This window comes from Schistocerca nitens, chromosome 6, assembly GCF_023898315.1.
Source record: "Schistocerca nitens isolate TAMUIC-IGC-003100 chromosome 6, iqSchNite1.1, whole genome shotgun sequence".
Classification (NCBI taxonomy): Eukaryota; Metazoa; Arthropoda; class Insecta; order Orthoptera; family Acrididae; genus Schistocerca; species Schistocerca nitens.
In genome coordinates, this window is record NC_064619.1 from 164,559,580 (window position 1) to 164,585,143 (window position 25,564).

Consider the following 25,564-nt stretch of genomic DNA (forward strand, 5'->3'; position numbering starts at 1 on the left):
TTAGACTCACATCCAATCAACCACTATCACAGTGACCAAGAAGCTTATTCCCAGATCGCTTTATAGTGCCAAAGTACAAATTTGAGGGTTTGTTAAAAGCAGGTGTGCTATGCAGCCTCGATAACCGATGGACATTTGCGTTACACTTCGTAAAAAAGAAGGATGGTACTTGGAGACTTAGTGGTGACTATCGGAAATTAAATGCCTGCACAATTTCAGACCATTACTCAGTGCCCAAACGTAGGTATATCAGTAATGTCCTCATAGGACTGGCAGTCTTTAGGGAATTTGACTGTAAGAAGGTATACCATCAGATACCAGTCGCAGAGGTGGATGTACCAAAGACGGCAGTTACAATACCTTTTGGGTTGTTCAAGTATGTTCGAATGCCCTTTGGTCTTAAAAATGTGGCGCAGGCGTGGCAGAGGTTTGTGGATGATGTACTACGGGGTTTTAAGTGTTGTTTCGCATTTCTATATGATATATTCGTGTACTCAGAGATAAAAGAGTTGCATGAAGAACGATGCAAACGTATCTCAGGTCCGTTTTCAAAGGAATTAAGCAATATGGAATAACTATCAACGAGGAGAAATGCACTTTCTGGCAGCAGGTGACGTTTTTGGGTCACACAGAGTCGGCAGATGGAATATGCCCCTAAAGTTTAAAATAGCCATTATCGAATAAATATCTCAGCCAATCGATTACCGAGAACTTAGAAGATTTTCAGGGGCAGTAAATTTCTACTGTCGACACCTGCCATGGGCAATTGAGGGTCAAGTGCCATTGTAAGCGGCACTGGCGGGAATGAGCATAACTGGCAAGCGGCCCCTGAAGTGGACCCTACATATGCTAAAGACATTTCACCAAGTGAAAGCATATCTGAAAAAAGGCAGTTCTATTGGCTCACCTGGTACTGCCTGCACCGTTGTCTATAGTGGTCGACACAAGTCAACAGGCAATAGGAGCAATCCTCCATCAATTTGCAGAAAACCACTAGGTTTATTATGATGCAAACTCATAACATGCAGTTCAGAGGGAGTGCGTATGACAGAGAACTTCTGGTAATGTAGGAAGCTGTAAACTGTATTCGTTCCTACATTCAGACCAGAGCATTCACCATTTATATGGACCACAACCTGCAACATTCGCATTCAGCAAATCTAATGACGATTGCTCTCCACTACAAGCTCAACAACTAGAGTTCATTGGCCAGTTCATGACAGATTTTCATCATATTAAGGGAGTGGGAAACATCATGGCTGATTTCTGGTCAAGGTTCAATACCATCTCGCAGACAGCCGATTATGAACATTTGGCAGCTACATAAGGCCACAAAACACTTACCACAAGAGTACTGGCAGGACATCACTACTGGACTGAAACTCCAGGAAGTGAGGCCGACGGGGCCGAAGGTTAGAATTTGATGCGACATGTCGCGAAACTAACCTCGACCTTTTGTTACTCTTCAGTACCATCTATGGACTGACACACCCCAAGTAAGATTGTCATTGGTGTGCAGAAACGTGCGTAGCGCTCCAAAAATGCACGGTTAGACGACTTGTGCACAAACCAGTTAAGTTCCCACCATCTACAGAAAGGTTTGCACACATTCACCCAGACATTGTAGGATTGCTACCGTCCTAGTACCACTATTTGTTTACTGCTGTAGACCAGATCACGTGATGGGCAGAAGCAGTGCCATTGGCTGATATATTGCTGGAGACAGTGGCATGAGTGGTTTTGGTGATTTGGTTTGGTCGTTTCGGTTGCCCCTTACATTTGACCACAGATCAGGGCTGACAATTAGAATCGACCTTATTTTTAAGACTGGCAAAGTTATGTGGATTTCAGCACCACCACACAACAGCCTACCACACTGAATGTAATGGCGTGGTCGAGTGTTGGCACAGGGCCTGGAAGGCTGCCTTGATGTATCATGCCAAGAGCTGTACTTCAGACTCATCAGTGATGTTTTAGGAATTACAGACCACTCGCAAACCAAATTTAGGAGCTTCCACAACAGAATAGATTTATGGAGAAGTCCTACGCCTGTCAGCAGAAGTTTTTGCTACACCATCAGAAGCAATGGCCCATGTTCTGCAGCAAGTACGAGAACACATTTTCAGGTTCTCAGCATGGAGAGGGCACACAGTTTGTACACAAACACTCAGGGCATGGTTCTCATGTGTGGTTATGGACAGATGCAATACAACCGCCCCTGCAACTGCCTTCCTCTGGACTTTACACCGCGTTAACCAGACACAGCCACTTGAAGACGATAGAATTTCATAGAAAGCAGCAAACTGTCTCCATAGACTGAGTGAAACCCACCCACATGCTGTTGCCAAAAGGAGAGGAAGCATAGCATTAACAGATAGACATTGCCCGTGTACTGCTGGAATGGCAGGAGGAAGAGATGACAGGGTTAGAGAGCCTTGGAGGAGGAGCTACAGATCCTTTGAGATGTTCTTAAGCTGGCAGATGCATAGCTTACAATTATACCCACGTTCCTAGAGCTCCACTATACCGCAGCGTGGGTGGGGTGGGGGGGGGCGACTGTGTGGGAATTGCTATCACTGGATTGTGTGTACAGCGCACATTGTTGTTTATTCCATGAACGGAAAAAGAAAACAGAGACTGTAGTTTGTTGTTTGTTATATTTGTGTTTTTTCGTTTTTCGAAAAATTTCGCTCCTTGTATGGATTGATTCAGCCTTTTGCTAATAAAGCCAATGGCCATGCCACAATGGTGACACCAGTTCCCGTCAGATCACACAAGTTAAGCACTGTCGGGCTGGGCAAGGACTTGGATGGGTGACCATCTGGACTGCCAAGCACTTTTTGCAAGTGGGGTAAACTCAGGCCGTTTGAGGCAAACTGAGGAGCTACTTGATGGAGAAGTAGCGGCTTCAGTCTCATAAACTAACATATGGCTAGGAGAGCAGTGTGCTGACCACATGCCCCTCCATATCCATATCCAGTGACAACCGTCGGGTGAGGATGACACGGCGCACGGTCGGTACCGTTTGGCCTTCATGGCCTGTTGGGGCGAAGTTTAGGTTAGTTTAGTTTTGCGAATAAAGTTCTAGCTTTACTGAAATAGTATTTGTCGAAATTAATTACATGGAAACTGAGGAGGGCTAAGCCTAAGTGCAAATACGTTAGAAAAATTGTGTTTTTTCTCCTTCGATAGTTTTCACTTAGTAACAATTATTTAATAACAACTGCTCTATCCATTTATTTTCTTATTTATACACTGTGTATGTGTCTGGTCTGTTCATTTATTTTAAAACCAAAATCTTTTTTGGCTGTCTAAAATCTGGCGCTTCTTGTGGTAAATCAATCAATGTACGAAAATCCAAGACGTCGTAGAATATTTGCAGTGTTTACGAAAACCAAGCAACATATGAAGTAAAAACTAAGAGGACACAAAACTACAAAATCCAATACTATTATTATTACCATCAGTGTAGGTCATTATTTAGGTTCATTTCCGATGTTAGGAAACGACGGCTCCATTGCCTCCACCAGCGTCAAGGTCAAAAATTTCTTTCTGAGAGACTTCGACTATGATGTTCCCTTCTTGTTCCATTCTGTTAATGGCCTGTGTGAATACCACCATTTTAAATGAGTTTTGACTTGTTTTAATGTTCCGATCCGTCTTGATTCGTTCCATCAAGTGTGAATTGCTGTAAGACGACACAAATTCCACCATAATAATATGAGTGAACATGTCAAGTTATGGTTACCTTTCGACATTAGCAGACGTGGCCATCGTCCCCTCACCAAACTCATCGTCAAAACTTTCCTCCTGAAAATGAATCACTGACGTACCGTTCCTTATTAGTTGACGATATGTTTAAAATTGTCGTCTGAAATGCACTATGAAATTTTCTTTACCACGACGTCCAGCGTAAATCGACCTTTAAATCGACCAAAGTGTCCGTCGAGGAAGAGACTCCAAGATTTTGATCCTTATGACAAGTCAGTGATCTTTATTGCCAAAGCCTCACAAGACCTATCTGTGCGAAGTTTACAGGGAAAAGGCCATAATCGTAGCCAAGTTTTGAATGTTTGGTTGTTGTTTGCCGTGTGGTGGCATACGAGTTGATCATACCTAGGGATAAGATTTAAACTTGGTAAAGTACGATTAATATTGACTGGTATTTTGTATTTCGTTTAATATGGAGTGGGTAAATCCTTCTGCGCTTATAAAGAAAGATGTGACTAGGAGAATGGGAGCGGGTTGACCATCTTGATATTAATTTACTAAGATTATTCCGATAAGGAGATCATCGAAAACTGTGGGATGCGTTATGTGTAGCAACGTTCCATTTTCATCCGTGTAGAAGCTGCTACTGTGTGGAATTAAGGTAGGCCGAAAAATCCGCTTTTGTTACGACGTAGTCCTAGTGGAAAAGTCATATAGTGTGTGCAGTGTCTGTACAGCTTAAATAATTGTATATTTAATTACGAAGTGTGTCGTATACATAAAATTAATGCTATTATTGATTTGGGGAAAAAGGATTTGTTTTGATAGTTCAGCAAGCAAATGTTCACATACGTTTATGACCGCACAATTTCCATTTGTACCGAAGATCTTCTTTTAAAAAGTTGTTTGGAAACTATTTAAAATGAAAGGTGATAGGTTTCTTTCATCTCCTTTTAGGAATCTTAGATTGTTAAAAACTAGTGAACGTCTTTGATGGTGTAGCATTGTAGTATTAGCACCTAGGTGTAGCAGGCATACCATTGTTATGAAACTGTGTATATGTCGAGCACACATAATTTTCACATTAAAATTAGATATCTTCCATAAAGTTTCGAAGACACATGCTGGTTTGTTGCGGATCAGATCAAAAAGTGCTGCAACGTGACCCTCTTCCAATGATTTGAAATGAAGTGTGCTTTTAGTATTCATAAGAATTAACACAAAACAATTTTTTTTACAATTTTCTGATAAAAGGTTAGTTATCAGTTGGTGCCCAATACGTGAAAAGGATCGAATATTTTGCTCGTGGGACAGTATTGATTTGTTAACAACTTGTTATAATTAAGCTAGAACAATGAAATTGAGGTCATTGGAAAGCTCATTCAAATATCTTTTGTATGATAGAAAACAGAATTAGTTAGCAGGTACATAAATTTTTATAACAACCTTGAATTTACTGAACTTTGAAAAACTGTGGATTTAAAATTCTCAAAAAATTTTTGTGTAAGTTTGAACTTGGGTTGAAAATGGGATCACCATCAAAAGTTTTCATATGTTTATCACGATTGTGTTACTTGTCATTCAGATCTAGGAATTTTTTTCATTGACAATTGTATAGAATCGTGGTTTAATTTATTATTTGACATCAAAACTGTGCATACAAATAGCCGTGTTCTGAAGTGTGTAGCACTAGCAAAAGTTAAGAACTCAAAAGTAATAAATCTAGGAATTTTTTTCATTGACAATTGTATAGAATCGTGGTTTAATTTATTATTTGACATCAAAACTGTGCTTACAAATAGCCGTGTTCTGAAGTGTGTAGCACTAGCAAAAGTTAAGAACTCAAAAGTAATAAATCTACTTACATAGCCAAAATATCAATTTTAATACAGTGAAAATCTCATTTTGAACTATGGGTGCTACATGGTTGATGGGTGTGACCTTCTATCTGTTTGGTATTTTGTCATTGGATAATATTTGTTTGTTGAGCTGTAGTCAGTTGTTGAAAGTGGCATGTACATTACCTTTTGGTGTGATAGATCGTATAAAATGAAATTTGATTAATTCTGAAATGTTTTGAAATTAGCTAAAAGATAGTTTTGTACAATTCTCACAAATGTAGAAGTTTATATGTGTACAGTAAGTTACTATTTGCAAACTGTTAGCATAATCTTAAATTTTATTCCTTGATGTGGAAAAATGAGGTGGTGATGTATTACAAAATGCAGGATGTTGATGCACTGAAGTTCAAAGACTAGTAACAGAAATTAGACATAGAGTGCGTGATGTAAAATGCCTAAAATTTCAGCTTTGTGCTGTAATCCTTTTAATTAAGAGGATCACAGTAACCTCAGAAAATTGTGTCCTGTTTCCTTATGGATGATTGAAAGAAAGCATTTCCTAATATTGTCGGGAAGTACGCCACAAGTGTTGGGGGGGAAAAAAAAATTCACAAGTATCTGGTATTCCTAGCCTAGGAAATGATGTTCTAGTGTGTTCTGAGCTCAAACAAAACAGTGAAAAGCTGTTAAGCTGTATTGATTAACAAGACATTGCTGCCAGTGCATTCGAAGACTTCTTTGCAGTCTGTTGGTGAATTGCCAGTTAGGCCAGTATTACTCTATCAAATTTCTTTGTCCAATATCTTTGTCAAAGATATTTGATGGTGTAATAGGGACTTTGTCAAATGTTGTCCAATATTTGATCAACGAAATCGCTTGTCTTCTGTTCGCTGCAATGTGACATGTTACCACATGGAGCACTAGCATCGCTGCAGCGTTCTGTCGTCTGTAGTGTTTTTATAACCATTGCCGGTAAATACAATTGGTGTGTGCCGACAACTAGAAAATTAATAGAGATGTATGAAGCTAATGAGGTACTTTACAACGTGAGGCACCCTGACTACAAAAATAGATTAAGAAGATTGGAGACCTGACCTAACATAACAACCCTCTCCTGTAGCAAGGAATTGGAGTGTTACAGTGAGCCTGTCTTCTGAAGATGTAGCAGTTCTTAAGTGAATATTGTGCTTTGTGATATGAGGATACATTTCACTGAGCACATACAGAAGTGTATGCCCATCCATTCTTAAGTAATTGATGTATGACTTGACACCTTCCGCTATAAGCTCATATAACAAGTTTTGTTGAATGCTTTTATCGTGTCGTCGTAAAACACACGGCTTCACACAGATTATATTAGTTTTTTGTTACATAGATCCATGCTGAGGAGATCCTCGTGGATGTGGAACATATCAATTTTTTTAAGCTGGAATAACAATACTAGTAGTGTGAATAAATACATCATTTGTTTCTATTAAAAATTTTGCCAATGGAGTAGGAGGAGTTGGCCACTAGTAAGTCTTTCAGGCTCCTTTTAAACTGATCTTTTATTTCTAACTAAATTTTTTATGTTTGCTGGCAAATTATTGAAGATGAGTGTTCCTGAGTAGTGGACCCCATTTTGAACTAAAGTGCTTTTAAGTCCTTGTGCAGATCATTTTTGTTTCTGGTAGTGTATGTATGAACTGAGTTGTTTGTTGGAAAGAGATATATTATTTAGGACAAATTTCATTAAGGAGTAAATATACTGAGAGGCAGTAGTTAGTATACACAGTTCTCTGAAGAGGTTTCTGCAGGACATCTGTGAATTTGCTCCACAAATAGTACGTATTACACGCTTTTGGACTCTGAAAACTTTTGTTTGACTTGAAGATTTACCCCAAAATATTATACCATATGACATTATGGAATGAAAGTAGGCAAAGTATGCAAGCTTTTTCATTTTTATGTTACCTATGTCTGCTAACACTCGAATTGCAAATACAGATTTGTTAAGGCGTTTCTGCAGTTCTGTGGTGTGCTCCTCCCAGCTTAATTTATTATCAAGTTGTAATCCCAGAAATTTAAGACTGTCAACCTCGTATGTATGGTTCCTTTTTTCCCTCACTTCTTTTCCGCATGTGCACACAATGCAATTGCGGTACGTGCAACTGCTATGGTTAACAACAAGTTGTTGTCAGCCACCTTGAACTTCGATGAAAAATTTGATGACAGTGTAATACCCCTTCTAGCGCTACGTCAAAGATCTTTGTCAGATATATTTGATGGAATATTTGATCAAATCTTTGACAAAGAAATTTGATAGTGTAATACCGGCCTTATGAAAAAACGACGGAAACAAAGCAGCCCAAGAAAAAAACTAATAAAAGTAACTTCAGCAATCCATAGAATGGTATTGTTGCTGCCTTCTGATGAAGTTGGATGGTTATTTAGAATCGAAGATGACAGTTCACCTGAAAGAAAAATGTAGTAATCTCTCTTAAATAAAAAGGTGGAAATTTTAATCATTTTACCTAAAAGCTCCCCCCATGAACCATGGACCTTGCCGATGGTGGGGAGGCTTGCGTGCCTCAGCGATACAGATGGCCGTACCGTAGGTGCAACCACAACGGAGGGGTATCTGTTGAGAGGCCAGACAAACGTGTGGTTCCTGAAGAGGGGCAGCAGCCTTTTCAGTAGTTGCAGGGGCAACAGTCTGGATGATTGACTGATCTGGCCTTGTAACATTAACCAAAGCGGCCTTGCTGCGCTGGTACTGCGAACGGCTGAAAGCAAGGGGAAACTACAGCCGTAATTTTTCCCGAGGGCATGCAGCTTTACTGTATGGTTAAATGATGATGGCGTCCTCTTGGGTAAAATATTTCGGAGGTAAAATAGTCCCCCATTCGGATCTCCGGGCGGGGACTACTCAAGAGGACGTCGTTATCAGGAGAAAGAAAACTGTCGTTCTACGGATCGGAGCGTGGAATGTCAGGTCCCTTAATCGGGCAGGTAGATTAGAAAATTTAAAAAGGGAAATGGATAGGTTAAAGTTAGATATAGTGGGAATTAGTGAAGTTCGGTGGCAGGAGGAACAAGACTTTTGGTCAGGTGATTACAGGGTTATAAATACAAAATCAAATAGGGGTAATGCAGGAGTAGGTTTAATAATGAATAAAAAAATAGGAGTGCGGGTTAGCTACTACAAACAGCGTAGTGAACGCATTATTGTGGCCAAGATAGACACAAAGCCCATGTCTACTACAGTAGTACAAGTTTATATGCCAACTAGCTCTGCAGATGACGAAGAAATAGATGAAATGTATGACGAGATAAAAGAAATTATTCAGGTAGTGAAGGGAGACGAAAATTTAATAGTCATGGGTGACTGGAATTCATCAGTAGGAAAAGGGAGAGAAGGAAACATAGTAGGTGAATATGGATTGGGGGGAAGAAATGAAAGAGGAAGCCGCCTTGTAGAATTTTGCACAGAGCATACCTTAATCATAGCTAACACTTGGTTCAAGAATCATAAAAGAAGGTTGTATACCTGGAAGAATCCTGGAGATACTAAAAGGTATCAGATAGATTATATAATGGTAAGACAGAGATTTAGGAACCAGGTTTTAAATTGTAAGACATTTCCAGGGGCAGATGTGGATTCTGACCACAATCTATTGGTTATGAACTGCAGATTGAAACTGAAGAAACTGCAAAAAGGTGGGAATTTAAGGAGATGGGACCTGGATAAACTGAAAGAACCAGAGGTTGTAGAGAGTTTCAGGGAGAGCATAAGGGAAGAATAGACAGGAATGGGGGAAAGAAATACAGTAGAAGAAGAATGGGTAGCTCTGAGGGATGAAGTAGTGAAGGCAGCAGAGGATCAAGTAGGTAAAAAGGCGAGGGCTAATAGAAATCCTTGGGTAACAGAAGAAATTTGAATTTAATTGATGTAAGGAGAAAATATAAAAATGCAGTAAATGAAGCAGGCAAAAAGGAATACAAATGTCTCAAGAATGAGATCGACAGGAAGTGCAAAGTGGCTAAGCAGGGAAGGCTAGAGGACAAATGTAAGGATGTAGAGGCCTGTCTCACTAGGGGTAAGATAGATACTGCCTACAGGAAAATTAAACAGACCTTTGGAGAGAAGAGAACCACTTGTATGAATATCAAGAGCTCAGATGGCAACCCAGTTCTAAGCAAAGAAGGGAAAGCAGAAAGGTGGAAGGAGTATATAGAGGGTCTATACAGGGGCGATGTTCTTGAGGACAATATTATGGAAATGGAAGAGGATGTAGATGAAGACAAAAAGGGAGATAAGATACTGCGTGAAGAGTTTGACAGAGCACTGAAAGACCTGAGTCGAAACAAGGCCCCCGGAGTAGACAACATTCCATTAGAACTACTGATGGCCTTGGGAGAGCCAGTCATGACAAAACTCTACCATCTGGTGAGCAAGATGTATGAGACAGGCAAAATACCCTCAGACTTCAAGAAGAATATAATAATTCCAATCCCAAAGAAAGCAGGTGTTGACAAATGTGAAAATTACCGAACTATCAGTTTAATAAGTCACAGCTTGAAAATACTAACGCGAATTCTGTACAGACGAATGGAAAAACTGGTAGAAGCGGACCTCGGGGAAGATCAGTTTGGATTCCGTAAAAATGTTGGAACACGTGAGGCAATACTAACCTTAAGACATCTTAGAAGAAAGATTAAGAAAAGGCAAACCTACGTTTCTAGCATTTGTAGACTTAGAGAAAGCTTTTGACAATGTTAACTGGAATACTCTCTTTCAAATTCTGAAGGTGGCAAGTGTAAAATACAGGGAGCGAAAGGCTATTTACCATTTGTACAGAAACCAGGTGGCAGTTATGAGTCGAGGGGCATGAAAGGGAAGCAGTGGTTGGGAAAGGAGGGAGACAGGGTTGTAGCCTCTCCCCGATGCTATTCAATCTGTAAATTGAGCAAGCAGTAAAGGAAACAAAAGAAAAATTCGGAGTAGGTATTAAAATTCATGGAGAAGAAGTAAAAACTTTGAGGTTCGCCGATGACATTGTAATTCTGTTAGAGACAGCAAAGGACTTGGAAGAGCAGTTGAACGGAATGGACAGTGTCTTGAAAGGAGGATATAAGATGAACATCAACAAAAGCAAAACGAGGATGATGGAATGTAGTCAAATTAAATCAGGTGATGCTGAGGGGATTAGATTAGGAAATGAGACACTTAAAGTAGTAAAGGAGTTTTGCTATTTAGGGAGTAAAATAACTGATGATGGTCAAAGTAGAGAGGATATAAAATGTAGACCGGCAATGGCAAGGAAAGCATTTCTGAAGAAGAGAAATTTGTTAACATCGAGTATACATTTAAGTGTCAGGAAGTAGTTTCTGAAAGTATTTCTATGGAGTGTAGCCATGTATGGAAGTGAAACATGGACGATAACTAGTTTGGACAAGAAGAGAATAGAAGCTTTCGAAATGTGGTGCTACAGAAGAATGCTGAAGATAAGGTGGGTAGATCACGTAACTAATGAGGAGGTATTGAATAGATACGGGAGAAGAGAAGTTTGTAGCACAACTTGACTAGAAGCAGGGATCGGTTGGTAGGACATGTTTTGAGGCATCAAGGGATCACAAATTTAGCATTGGAGGGCAGCGTGGAGGGTAAAAATCATAGAGGGAGACCAAGAGATGAATACACTAAGCAGATTCAGAAGGATGTAGGTTGCAGTAGGTACTGGGAGATGAAGAAGCTTGCACAGGATAGAGTATGGATGGAGAGCTGCATCAAACCAGTCTCAGGACTGAAGACAACAACCTAAAAGCTAAAGTGTTAAGAAGCTTCAAGAGGATTAACTTCAGTCATATATATATATATATATATATATATATATATATATATACACTTAGTCATATATACCTGCGCCTATGCGGTGCTATGAGTGCTGAAGGTTCGGCCGTATGTCTTCCCACTGTACTTCCAGTGTCACATGTCGAGGTTGTGGATGTGCATAACATCTCAATAATCCATGTGCCCTGCCTCCCATCATGGCTAGAATACAAAGATTTGGTTGAGGCCAAAGGTATTCTGTCCTCCCCCACTTGAAAACGTTACAAGACACTTAATCAGAAGACTGCCGATTTTGTAAAAAAAACTGCCAGGTAAAAAAGATTCATGAGAATTTACGAAGAGAAGTTTTAAAATTCAAAAATGATTAGTTTTAAGTAATTAAAAAGAAGTTATACACACTTCAAGGACAGCTATCCAGGGCTGCACATTGGGCTTTCAAAATTTGCTGTACTATGTCCCAAAAGTTGTATATTAGCAGGAAGTAGTGGTACACATGGTGTTTGCACTACTATTTACCAAAATTTCAAACTTATGCTGCCTGGGTATAACATTCCTCAGCAGACAGTGAATGATACTCGAATAAAAACCTTCGAAGTTGGTGATGCAAGAGTTGTTAACCGATCATTACATGCTTGCAACTTCGTTGAATGTCAGTTCCGTACAGGACAAGTAACACTAGAAAATTATGTACAGGAACTGTTTGGTGCTTATGATATTGGTGAGATAACTTAATGCAGTGAATCTCTGTTGATCGTACATGCCTAGAAACCAACACTAAATCTTCCAACGACTTTGCTGGTTCCTTATTTGTGAAATTAAAACCACTTACGTGACATCCCTATGTTGCCAGTCAACAGACAAACTTCCAAAAATGATTGAAAAATGAGCTTAAATTTGAGTTCTTGGTTATTTGTGATTTTGCTGATTTATACCATTGTCATACTGGATGAAGGCCAAGGTACCATCGGACCAACTCAAAAGCATAAATTCATCCCTTTCTTGTGTATTACAAGGCAACAACCCTGAACACCCAAGTCGTGCCATACCTGAATGCCTCACACAACACTGTTACTGTGCATCTTTTCTAGTCCTACTGAGTTACTTATCTCAGTAACAAGAATTAATAAGAAACTGATTTTAAGCCTGTCTCTGATATTCAGCTGCACTGAGCTGTTTTTAAAGGTATTCAACTTGTAATTTTTAATTAAACATTAAGGAGTATATAAGAGGCGAGTCTCTCACGTTTTGGTCTTTGTGATGGTCCCCTGTAGGGTTTGACCTCCATTTTTCAAAATTTTCCCGAAGAGCGAGCCAGTTGGTGAAGGGTGCCTTACATGGTGCATCGTGCCTTGAGATCTTTAGCCCACTTCCTCGTCATTGCACTACAGTCCAGCTCATTCTCCATCTCTGGGCGAGGATGCCTTCCTGGGTGTATTTTCCACCACGCACTATGCAGTGTTGCTTTTTTGTGCCAATGATGGCCATGGACTTCTTCGCAACTCATATCCAGCACGGTAGTCAGTCAATTGTGGTGGGGTCGCCATGTACTCCGCTGGTTGTAGCCTCCTGACAACACAGGGACCGCTCTGCTGATGCCTGTACTGTTAACTCCCCTTGTATGCCAAGGAAAGTGTTCCAAGTCTTAGTACAAAGCAAGAAAATACCCTAAACCATTCACCTCCCTGGCCGGAAGGAATGCCAGGCTAAGGATGGCAGCGAACCTTATTCACCCCGGTACCTCATATGTACGAGAACTGATGGGGACTCCTTTGTTTCAATGAAGCCGCAGTTTTTTTGTAGAGCATTTAGAGAACAAGTTTGGGGAGGTGGAGAACTGGTCCAAAATGCGATCTGGGTCAGTCTTGATAAAAGCAGTATCCTCTGCCCAGTCACTGGCTTTACTCGCTTATAAAAAGTTCAGGGATGTTTGTTACCATCACACCACATAAGAGCTTAAATATGATCCAGGGTATTATCTTGCACAGGGACCTTCTATTGCAGTCTTACAAGCTGCGCGCCAATTTGGAGCGGCGATGTGTTCATTTCGTGTGGTGCGTCCATCGTGGCAGACTTCATCTTGGCCTTCGAGGGTGATACCTTACCTGAGGTCAAGGTGATGGTCTACTGCTGAGAGTCAAGTCTTATATACCTGCCCCTATGCGGTGCTATGAGTGCTGAAGGTTCGACCATACGTCTTCCCACTGTACTTCCAGTGTCACATGTCGAGGTTGTGGATGTGCATAACACCTCAATAATCCATGTGCCCTGCCTCCCATCTGTGTCAACTGTGGAGAGCATCATTCACCTTGCTCACCAGACAGCAGGATTTTACACAAAAGACAGGAAAATCATGGAATAAAAGACCATGGACAGACTAACCTACACCTAGGTTAAGAGAGAATACGAGCATCCTGTGGCTATGACCACCTCATACGCATCCACTACGAGAACAGTTGTAGCCCCTATCAGTTCCACGAATTCCAGTCGGCTCTGAGCCAGAAGGCTACACCTGCCCCCTTGGTGGTGGGGGACACTCCCCCCCCCTCCCCCCATTCCCCCTGTTGCTCCCGCACCATCTACCTCTGGAGCACTGCCCCCCCCCTCCCCCCCCAAACCCTCCACCCCCGACCATCAGGGACACTAGTCCCCACTTCTCAGCTGGAGAAGCGTACGTTGTCTTCGGCTCCTCTCACCAGGAAGGGGTCCCTTGGGTCACTCCTTTCCCAGGTTTCTGCTAATGGGATAGATGACGCCCATCAGTGGCTGAAGTGCCCAAAAGCAGCTGGTCGCAGGGCTTCACAATCATCGGCAGTCCTGGAGACTGAATCAATTAATTGCTCCCAGCCAGAGAAAACCAAGGAGCAGTGAGAAAGTCCAAAAAGAAGACCCCTAAGACCAAGGAAATTGCGGTGGCACCCACACCACCGCTACCTACAAGCTCTGTGTCTGGGTATAAGGTGGAGATTCTGGTGTCTGCTGAGGACCTAAGTCTCGCTGGACCCTCGGACACAATGGATATAGACTGCTCAGGCAATAAGTAGGTGGCAGCAGATGACCCTGAGGTGTAAACTGCCTCATTAATTGTTCCATGCCTTCCCAGTCTCATGATGATGTCATCCTCCATTGACACTGCGGCAGTTTTTTCCACCACCTCGCTGAGCTACGGCAACTGTTAAGCTTTACACCTGCTTTTTGCATTGCCCTCCAGGAAACCTGGTTCCCAGCAATGTGGGCCCCTGTCCTCCATGGCTATAAGGGATATTACAGGAACCGTAGTGACTATAATCGTGTCAGGTGGAGTTTGTGTTTATGTCCTAAACTCAGTCTATAGTGAAACTGTGCCCCCTTCAAAACCCTCTTGAAGCTGTGGCTGTCAGAATGACGACGCAGGGAATACCTGTCTGCGATTTATATCTTCCTCCAGGTCAAAAGAAGGAAGCAGGAGTGTTGGAGAGATTCGTCTCGACCATTGGGTGCCATACGTTACCTTCCCAAGGCTGGACGAAGATCAGATTTGGGTATCAGACTCCAACAGGTGTCCCTGGCATTAACATCAATGGCGTGTTATGTTCTTTAGCAAATGCGATTGCTGAGCACCATGCTTGAGCCTCTGCGTCAAAGAACTGCCCCGCCAGCCTTTTGCGGCATCAAACGGCAGGTGGAAAGGAAAGTCCTCCCATTCGCTACATGCCACCGTGAACCCAATAATGCCCCATTTACAGAGTGGGAGCTCCTCAGTGCCGTTGTGCATTGCCCCACCACAGCTCCTGGGCCAGATTGAAACCACTGTCAGATGATTAAACATCTCTCATCTGACTACAAGCTACATATCCTTGTCACCTTCAACTGGATGTGGTGCGAATGCATCTTTCCATTGCAGTGGAGGGAGAGCACCAGTGTTCTGGTGCTTAAAACTGGTAAAAACCCGCTTGATGTGGACAGCTATTGGCCCATCAACCTCACCAACATTCTTTGTAAGCTGCTGGAACATATGGTGTGTTGGGGGTTGGGTTGGGTTGGGTCCTGAAGTCAGTTGGCTGTCTGGCTCCATGTCTGGGCGGCTTCCGCCAGGGTCGCTCTACCACTGATAATGTTGTGTCCCTAGAGTCTGCCATCCGAACAGCCTTTTCCAGATGCCGACACCTGGTTGCCGTCTTTTTTGATTTATGAGAAGCGTATGACATGACCGGGCGATGACGTATCCTCGCCACAATATTCGAGTGGGGTCTCAGAGGCCCGCTCCCAATATTTATCCACAATTCCTTGTTGCTTCGTACTTTCTATGTCCAAGTTGGTGCCTCCCGTAGTTCCTCCCATATCCAGGTGAATGGGGTCCTGCGGGGTTCCATATTGAGTGTCTCTCTATTTTCTAGTGGACATTAATGGTCTAGCAGCAGCTGTAGGGCCGTCAGTCTGACCTTCTCTCTATCCAGACGACTTCTGCATTTTGTACTGCTCCCAGTACTGGTGTTGCTGAGTGGCACCTACAGGGAGCCGTCAACAAGGCGCAGTCATGAGCTCTAGCCCACAGTTACCAGTTTTCAGCTGCAAAGTCGTGTGTTTGCACTTCTGTCAGCGTCGTACCGTTCATCCGGAACCAGAACTTTTAATAACGATCCACTCACTGTAGTGGAGACATATCTATTCTTAGGACTTCTTTTCAATGCCCGATTGACTTGGCTTCCGCACCTTCGTTAACTTAAGTGGAAATGCTGGCAGCACCTCAATGCACTCCGCTGCCTGAGCAACACCAACTGGTGTGCAGATTGCTCTACACTGCTGCAGCTCTAGAATCCTTGTTCAATCCGCCTTGACTATGGAAGTGTGGTTTATGGTTTGACGGCGATCTGTGTTGCGTTTACTCTACACAGTGCACCACTGTGGCATTCGCCTAGCGACAGGAGCTTTTAGGACGAGTGTGGTGGCCAGCGTCCTGGTGGAGGCCGAAGTCCCTCCAGTGCAGGTTAGGCGTGCGCAATGGCTCTCCAGTTATGTTCCACACATTTGTAGTTCTCCTGCACATACGAATTACTGCCTCTTTTTCCCTCCCACGGCGGTTCATCTCCCTCATCAGTGATCAGGTCAGGACTTATCAATTGCAGTTCATGTGCGATCCCTTCTCTCTGAACTAGAGTCCTTGTCTATACCACCTATACTTGCTGTCACTTCCTCTTGATTCTCGACATGTGCTGGGGCGATGAAGTGGTTTATACCGATGGCTGGTTGGCTGATGGTCACATAGGCTTTGCGTATGTTCATGGAGGACATATAGAACAGCACTCCTTACGAGATGGCTGCAGTGTTTTCACTGTGGGCAGCCATAGCTAATGCTCTTGAGAACATCTGCTCATGCCAAGGTGAGTCACTTCTCCTGTGTACTGACTCCTTGAACAGCCTACATGCTATCGACCAATGCTACCCTCATCCTTTGGTAGCGACCATCCAGGAGTCCATCTATGCCCTGGAACAGCCCAGTCATTCAGTGGCGTTTGTCTGGACCCCAGGTAAAGTCTGAATCGCCGGCAACGAACTTGCCAACAGGCTGGCTAAACAGACTACACGGAACCCGCTTATGGAGATCGGCTTCTCTGAAACTGACCTGTGTTCAGTATTACGCCGCAAGGTTTTGTGGCTTTGGGAGACGGAATGGCATAACAGTATGCACAATAAGCTGTGTGCCATTAAGGAAACTACGAATGTGTGGCAGACCTCCGTGCATGCCTTGGTTCTGTCGGCTCCACATTGGCGATATGTGGCTGACGCCTGGTTACCTCCCCTGTCGCTAGGACTCACCTTGGTGTTGCTGTGGCCCATGAATGACGGTCGTCCATCTCTTGTGGACTGCCCACTTTTAGCTGCTCCCTGGTGGACTATTAACTTTCTCATCACCCTACCTTTGGTGTTGGGTGACTGTGTCTCAACAGCAGCTTCAGTTTTACGTTTCATTTGTGAGGGTGAGTTTTATCACATGTTTTGGTACATGTCCTTTGTCCCTGTGTCCTCCACCCTAGTGCTTTCAGGGTGGAGGTTTTAATGTGTTGCAGAGTGGCTGGCTTTTCCTTTTTATCCTCATGGTCAGCCAGCCATGGTAACCTGCTTTCTTGTTTTAACCGCTTCTACCTCTTTCTTGCGTCTTGTGGTTTTATTGTCCCCTTTTGTCCATTTAAGTGTTTGTTGTCCTTCAGCTGTTGTTCTGGTTTTTCCTTTCATTCTGTTTTGTTTTGTAAGTCTCATTGTCTTACTCTCCTCGTTGTGGAGTTGTTTCCTTCGGAACAAGGGATCGATGACCTCGTGCGGTGATTATAATTAAAGTTAAACTTTCAAACCACTGTAGAAATACACTAGTCAGAATGACATCAAATTGCAACGGAATATTATCGGAGAAGGGGAAAAACATATGGCAGAAGAAGAGTAAATAGTTAAAAAATGTAGCAATAGATAGCACTGTAAGCGTCATAATTTTATAGTGGTTGGCTACAAATGACAAATGAATCACACAACAATGCCTAAGGCGTACTTTTGACATTGGGTTTACAGGTGTGATACTGTTAGCTAAGTAAGCCCATCCACCATGGCAAGGCCATATCACACCTGATGGGAAAAATAGGTTTTTAATTGTCCTGAGGCCAAAAACTGCATAAAAAGCATCAATCAAAATCAAATCGGCTTATTAATTTTCAAGTGGCTCGTGCAAAACTTGTTCAGCGTGCTGTCCGCCATTTTCTGCAACATGTTGAAATAGAGAAACAGCATGTTTCACAACTTGATAAAAGTGTTTCTGGGGTCATGTTGAGAATGTTTTATGCAATACATGCCTTCAGTGCAGCTAAGTTTGCAGTCGGAACACTGAACACATCTTTCAGATAGTCCTACAGTCAGAAGTCACACGGATGAAGATCAGTTGATTTGGACGGCCAGGCTGTAGGGAAATGGCGGCTGATAATTCTAGCACTTCCGAAGTGGTGATTCAGCAGCTGCTTAACTGGGTTTGCAGTGTGTGGAGGTGCGCCATCTTGCATAAAAAATGATCACATTCACGCTGTTGGAGAGCTGGAATGACATGGTTGCACAGAAGACAAGCATAGTGGTTAACAATGACGGTACAGGTAACAGGTCCAGAAGCACCTGTGTCTTGGGAAAAATATGGCTCTATGATAAATGATTCTGTAAACCTGCACCACACAGTGACATTTGCAGGATGAAGGGGTACTGGTTGATTTGTGTGTGGATTTTCTGTTGCCCATATTAGACAATTCTGTGCATTGACATACCCTGTCAGATGAAAGTGGGTTTCATCTGTCCACTAAATCTTCCACAGCCAGTCATTGACCACTTCCATGCGAGCAAGAAATTGTAAGGCAAAGGTCTCTCTTGCTGGTAGGTAAACAGGAAGCAGCTTGTGCATATGGGTAATTTGGAGTGGGTAGCAAAGAAGGATGTTTTGTAGGATTTTATGCACAGTGCTCATGGGTATGTCCAGTGTTCGGGCAATTCTCCGTTCACTACACGTTTGCACACCACCACTTGTCTCCTCCTGCATTACTGTGTCCACTGCTTCCACTGATGTCGAATCAATTCATTTCCTCCCTCTACCAGGTTGCACACCAGAAGAACCCATCCTTTTGAATTTCCGAATTATTTTCTCCAGACCTACGGCAGTCATTGGATCAACGCCTTTTGTCAAACCCTTCCGCATCCGGAACTTCTGCAGGGCAACATGTCAACATTAATCATTCTTGTAATACAGCTTTACATACAAGCAGAGCGCGATCCTGCTTTGAGACAGTCTTGGTGAAAGTCGTAGACGTGAAAGAAGGAAAAAACCATGTACCCGGTGTGTTTATACCAACTTCAGTGGGTCATGCGTATGACACAAGTGTTTTCATTTACGTAGTCTGACACATACGGCGCCATGTATTGATCAGTTTTCACACTATTTTTTTCTTCTGCCATATGTTTTAGGCCTATATCACTAACATAGATTTGCAATAGGGTTTTGGAACATATGTACTGTATTCAAACATTGTGAAGTACCTCGAAGAAAACCATTTGTTGACACACAGCACGGTTTCAGAAAATATCGTTCTTGTGAAACACAACTAGCTCTTTATACTGATGAAGTAATAAGTGCTATCGACAGGGGATGTCAAATTGATTCCATATTTTTAGATTTCCAAAAGGCTTTCGACACCGTTCCTCACAAGCGTCTTCTAACCAAACTGCGTGCCTACGGAGTATCGCCTCAGTTGTGCGACTGGATTCGTGATTTCCTGTCTGAAAGGTCACTGTTCGTAGTAATAGATGGAAAGTCATAGAGTAAAACAGAAGTAATATCCGGTGTTCCCCATGAAAGTGTTATAGGCCCTCTGTTGTTCCTGATCTATATTAACAACATTGTTTGCAGATGATGCTGTCATTTACAGTCTTGTAAAGTCATCAGATGATCAAAATGACCTGCAAAATGTTTTAGATAAGATATCTCTATGGTGCGAAAAATGGCAATTGACCCTGAGTAAGGAAAAGGGTGAAGGTATCCACATGAATACTAAAAGAAATTGGCTAAATTTCGATTACGCTACAAGGCACACAAATCTGAAGGTTGTAAAGTCAAGTAAATACTTAACGGATTACAATTACAAATAACTTAAATTAGAATGATCACATAGAAAATATAGTGGGTAGAGCAAACACAAAGACTGTGATTCATTGGCAGAACTCTTGGAAGGTGCAACAGGTGTACTAAAGAGACTGCTTACACCACGCTTGTCTGCCCTATTCTGGAGTATTGCTGTGCAGTGTGGGATCCGCATCGTGGGACTGATGGATGACATCGAAAAAGTACAAAGAAGGGCAGCTCGTTTTGTATTATCGGGAAATAGGGGAGATAGTGTCACAGACATGATACGTGAGTCGGAGTGGCAATCATTAAAACAAAGGTGTTTTTCTTTGCGACGGGATCTTCTCATGAAATTTCAATCACCAGTTTTCTCCTCTGATTGTGGAAACATTTTGTTGACACCTACCTACATAGAGAGAAATGATCATCACGATAAAATAAGAGAAATCAGGGCTCGCACAGAAAAATTGTAAGTGCTCGTTTTCCCCCATGCCGTTCGAGAGTGGGACAGTAGAGACAGTTCGAAGGTGGTTCATTGAACACTCTGCCAGGCACTTAATTGTGAATAGCAGAGTGATCAGGTAGATGTAGATGTTTAAAACCATATTTTTTCTTATTTGGTGTGGAATGACCATATTTTGTGTAGCATTTGTGAAGATAAATTTATTGTTTTGGTTACAAAGAGACGTTTCAAATTCTAAACACATTTCCACAGTAGTTGCTCTTAACTCATATTAATTTATTGCTGTTTGTGGAATTGCTGTTTCATAAAATTTACACAGTCTCATTTTGAGTCATTACATTGATTCATACCTGGTAAACAATGCAATAGGTTGTGCTGAATAATTCAATGTTGGAAAAGCAGAAAATTGTAGTGACAGGTAAAATCACAAAGGGAGTCCCACAGGATTCAATTTCGGGTCCACTGCTATTCCTTAGGAATGACCTTCCACTTAACATTCAACAAGTAAAATTGGTACTTTTTGCAGACAATAGTAGTGTTATAATACATCTGTTTAGAGAGAAAGCAACAGAAGAGTTAGTAATGATATTTTCCAAAGAATTAAGTTGGTTTTTGAAAATTGACTATAAATTTCGCTACAACGCACTACATTCGGCTCTGTACAACAAATAGTCATACCAACAGTTGATGTAGCACATGAGTAGGAGTCAGTAAGTAGGGTAGAATACTCCAGATTTTTGAGTGTACAGATTAATGAAAACTTGAACTGGAAGCGGCTTATTACTGAGCTGGTCAAATGCTTAAGTTCAGGTATGTTTGCTCTCTGTTTAATTGCTAGTCTTGGAAACAGATGTATCAATCTCCTGACATATTTTGCATATTTCTACTCAGTAATGTTGGGTGGAATAATTTTCTGGTGTAACTAACCACTTAAAAAGACAGTATTGATTGCACAAAAGCAAGCAATAAGAATAATATGTAATGTCCACTTGTGTCGTGTAGGTACCTCTTCAAGAAGCTGGGCGTTTCAGTCGCAATACATTTTTCTGGTAATGAAATTAAATCATTATTAATCTATCACAGTTTGAGAAGAGCAGTGATACCTACAATACTAGAGGAAAAATGACCTGTGTTACCATTTGTTAAAGCTGTCAGTGGCTCTGAGAAGAAAGTTTTAAATCAAATTTAATATCATTTCTCCTGGACAATTCCTCCCATTCCATTGAAGAATTTGTACTTAAAAACTTGTAGCCAGTTAGAAAACTTGGTTTTAAATGTAATTGCATGAGTAGGAATAAACTGATAATGTGTTCATTAATATTTGCACATAATCATGTGTGCATATACAGAAACTGGCTTGTTCCACATCATTTCAATAAAAGAATCCCTAAAGTGATCTAGAGAACTTGTAACAAACCTACTTTATAGGCCTAGACTTCGTTGAGAAAGTCATCAAATAATTGTAAGATGAGTAATGAAGACTGCAACTTCTCATGGGAGTGGTGCAGTGCCTTCTATTGGTTAAATTTATCTAATTGTGATGTACTTTCAACCACTTTGAAATGTTACTTTAGCAACATGCCCATACTGTTATTACTCTCATGCTAAACAATGACTCAGTGAAAGTGTGCTTATGTTCTTCCATTTAGGTTGCACATTAATTTAAATTTTGCAGCGCTTACTGCATGGTTATTTAACACCTTTTGCATTTGCAAGTAAATAAACTGCGTCTTGAAGTCTTACCTTTGAGTATTGTTTCCACCCACTACCTTATTACGCCATAAGCAGAAATCTCCTTTCTTCCTCTGTGATGTTCAGAAGTTTAAGTCCACATGATGGCATTGTAGACTTGATCATCAACAGAAACTGTTCATAATAATTCTTTACTCTTTTTCTTCTTGACCATAAAGAAATAATTCTATTTTGTGAAAAGATGTAAAGCAGCTGATTGCTTTCTCAGCAAAACTTGACATTATATACAGCTGAGCAATGTTTTGTGTCCATTGTGTGCCACTACTTGTTAGACAGTAAATTGATTCGCAGTCTCATTCAGTTATTCCTCACAAATTTTTTAAGACTTTGAAGTTACTTTGCAACAAACATGTTATCGCAACATGTAGGTCGTCTGGGTGTACATAGAGGAGTCGTTGACTTTGACAAGTACATAGAGAATGTTTGTTCTCTTGCTGACTTCCCTAGTTTTGTTTTTACCATTGACAACATGACTGCCCCTTTACGTTTTTAGCCTTTTCCCTTTTATTGTTCTGACTTTCCTGAGATGCCACATTAGCGGAATGGACCACATTTGAAACAAGGGACTGATGACCTTGCTGTTTGATCCCTTAAACCTCAAACAACCAACCAACCAACATAGAAAATGTGCAACGAGTGGTGTAAACAATATGGCGAATACAGTGTGATCTTATTGGCTTTTTCCCTCAAACTTCCTAAGTTGCAGGTCAGTCTGTTGTCACAGCCAGGTTTGTTTAGTTAAACATTTATTGGCTTTGCCAACTCACAACTGTCACCTTCCAACCTAACCTATACCTCGGGCTAAGCTACAGATCGCTCACCACAACCATTTGTTATCTAATAGAAAAACTCTGAATATATGCACTGGAAGGTGATGTGACAGCAGCCATTAACATTACCTCGCTGGCCAAAGCCAACAACTCATTTTAAACATTCCTATTGACCTCATATATGCTCAGTATGACTCATGGGTCTGATGGACAATGTGAGTTAAAGGAATGTTCTTTGGAATTTGAGGAGACATGTTTTGTGGATGGGATCTTTTATCATTTCTATTTGTGTGGTTTGTGTAAAACATATTGTTTAGTTCTTGTGAGTGGTGACTTAGAGGCCTGTATAGGTGTAGAAAGAATGTATTGAGTACTGCATTATTGTCGCTCTTGTTTGACCACTGATTTCGTCATTGGTTTTTATGTTAATTTTACGTTATGCTGACAAATGAAACTGTAGCATACCGTGAGGTCTAGGTTAGGTTGGGAGGTGATAGTTTGGTTTTTAATTGGTTAATTGAATGAATGTTTGTACTGTAGGTTGTGGTGTGAGACTCAGTGATTTAACCCAAGGCCTATTTTAAGTTGTAAGATGAAATTTTGGACTTGAGTTCTCAAATCCAACAAATGTACTGAGAAATTCATTTTTTAAATATATTGCACATTTCGTAGTAACATTCGTGTGTCTGCCTCCCCTCCCCCCACCCTCCACACACACACCCTTCTCATTGTGGTACAGTATACTTTTTCTCCAAGTATGTGATATTTTGAAAGCATTAATTTTTCTGTTGGTTACCATAAGAACATTTGCTTTTGCTTTAAGTACAAAGCTGTGGTGGTCAGCAGCAGCATTAGTCAAGTACCTGAACGCGGTGTTAGTCCCCTGGTCACACAGGGATTTCACTGTTGGTGCCTCAGCTGAAAACTCCCTATGTATGCCAAGGATTATATGCCTGCAGTAACTGGGGCACAGGGACTGAGCAATGGATTACTGACCAGGTAGCTGTTGCTGAGGTTGGGTGGTGCCCATGGGTAGAGCCCCTGTTCAGGTGGCACCTTGGTGGATGAGCCACTGATGAAACGGATGAAGTTACCTCTTGCTGGTGGCCATACGGCTCCAGCTGTATGAAAGAACAGTTGTCTTTTAATGCAGATAAATAAAATCCAAAAATGTTCCCTTCTCTGGGTACACCATGGGAGGAAAGTAGGGCTAACCAGCAAGAAGAGCAACACTCCCTGCAATACTAGGTCTACAGAAGGACTGATGATTATTACTTGGCCACAAAGCCCATGATCTTTGTGGAGGACTAGAAGACATGTTTGGGGATGTGGCAGCCATTTCTAAAATGAAAAATGGGTCAATTTTGATCAAAACAGCATCATCTGGCCAGTCACGGGCATTACTTGCTTATAACAAGCTGGGTGACAGGGTGTAAACTTTGTCACGTACACGGGGGGGGGGGGGGGGGGGCAAAGGACAATAGGGTCACTACCAGAGTCATCGTCTTGACCTCGGAGTGCGATCTATTTTCTGAAAAGGCCAAGGTGATAGTACCCTAATGTGTGAAAGCATTTGTGTACCCCCCTCCCCACATAACAATGCTTAAGTGTCTGAAATGCAGGCACGTCTTGGTGTTGCAATGCTTGCCCCATCTGTAGAGATTGTGGATGGGCTGTGCTTGCAAACACTCCTTGTGCCCTCCCCCTCACCTGCGTCAGCTGTGGAAAGCATCATTATCCATGCTCACCAGTTTGCGCTGTTGTTCAGAGAGAAGGAAATATGAATACGAGACTCTGCATAAACTGACTTAGAGGACAGGAGAAGTAAGAGTGGTTGCACCCAATATGTGAAACAATTTCATATGCTACAGCTACAATGATGTTGCTCCCTTTGGTATGGTACTCTTGCCTGTTACACCTACTGTGGGCCCTTCTGTCTTGCTGCTTCCCCCACACTTACTTTGGGATAAGTTGCTTTCCACCCACCAGGGACATTGGTCCTCCACTTCCCAGCTGGAGACATATCACCTTCGTCTGCAGTTTCTCTCACCAGGAAGGAATCCTTAGGGACACTGCCTTCCAAGGTTTCCACTGGTCTAAAACTGATCACCAGCCAGTGGTTGAAGGAGCCACAGGCTGACGGTTGCAGGGCATCGCAATAATCATCATCTTTCCTGAAACTGTTCACAGAAGCGCTTACAATCATTGAAATCCTCGAAGGAGAGGAAAGACAAGTAGTAGTTCTCCAAGAAATGCACATCGGTGACCGCCACGTCACTCCTCTGGCAGAGGCAGAGATTCCGGTGGCCCGAGTTCTGGGTTCACCCCACACAACAGAACCCAGAACCTATGTATATAGATACCATAACCCCTCAACCAGCTGCCTCCTTATTTCCTTCATGGCTTCAGTGTACATGGAAATTATTTTCCAGTGGAATTGTAGCAGTTTTCCCCCCTCCTAGCTGAACATCATCTTTTAAGCCCTTCTACCTTCAGGAGACTTGGTTTCCAGCAACGCAAACCCTGGCCCTTCAAGGATACCGGTATATTATAAAAATCGTGTTACTTGTGACAGGA

The 25,564-nt window shown here is 42.0% G+C and overlaps 1 protein-coding gene across 2 annotated transcripts in view; it reads left to right on the forward strand.

Annotated features, from left to right (window-relative positions):
* Positions 1-3,998: 3,998 nt before the first annotated feature.
* The window catches only part of LOC126262465 (baculoviral IAP repeat-containing protein 6-like), a 164,516-nt gene continuing 142,950 nt past the window's right edge, over positions 3,999-25,564 (forward strand). The window contains exon 1 of one of the 2 annotated variants that reach the window (XM_049959122.1): positions 3,999-4,372. The gene's annotated coding sequence lies outside the window, so the exon portion shown is untranslated. The remainder of the gene's footprint in view (positions 4,373-25,564) is intronic. The other variant, XM_049959123.1, reaches the window with a different exon arrangement.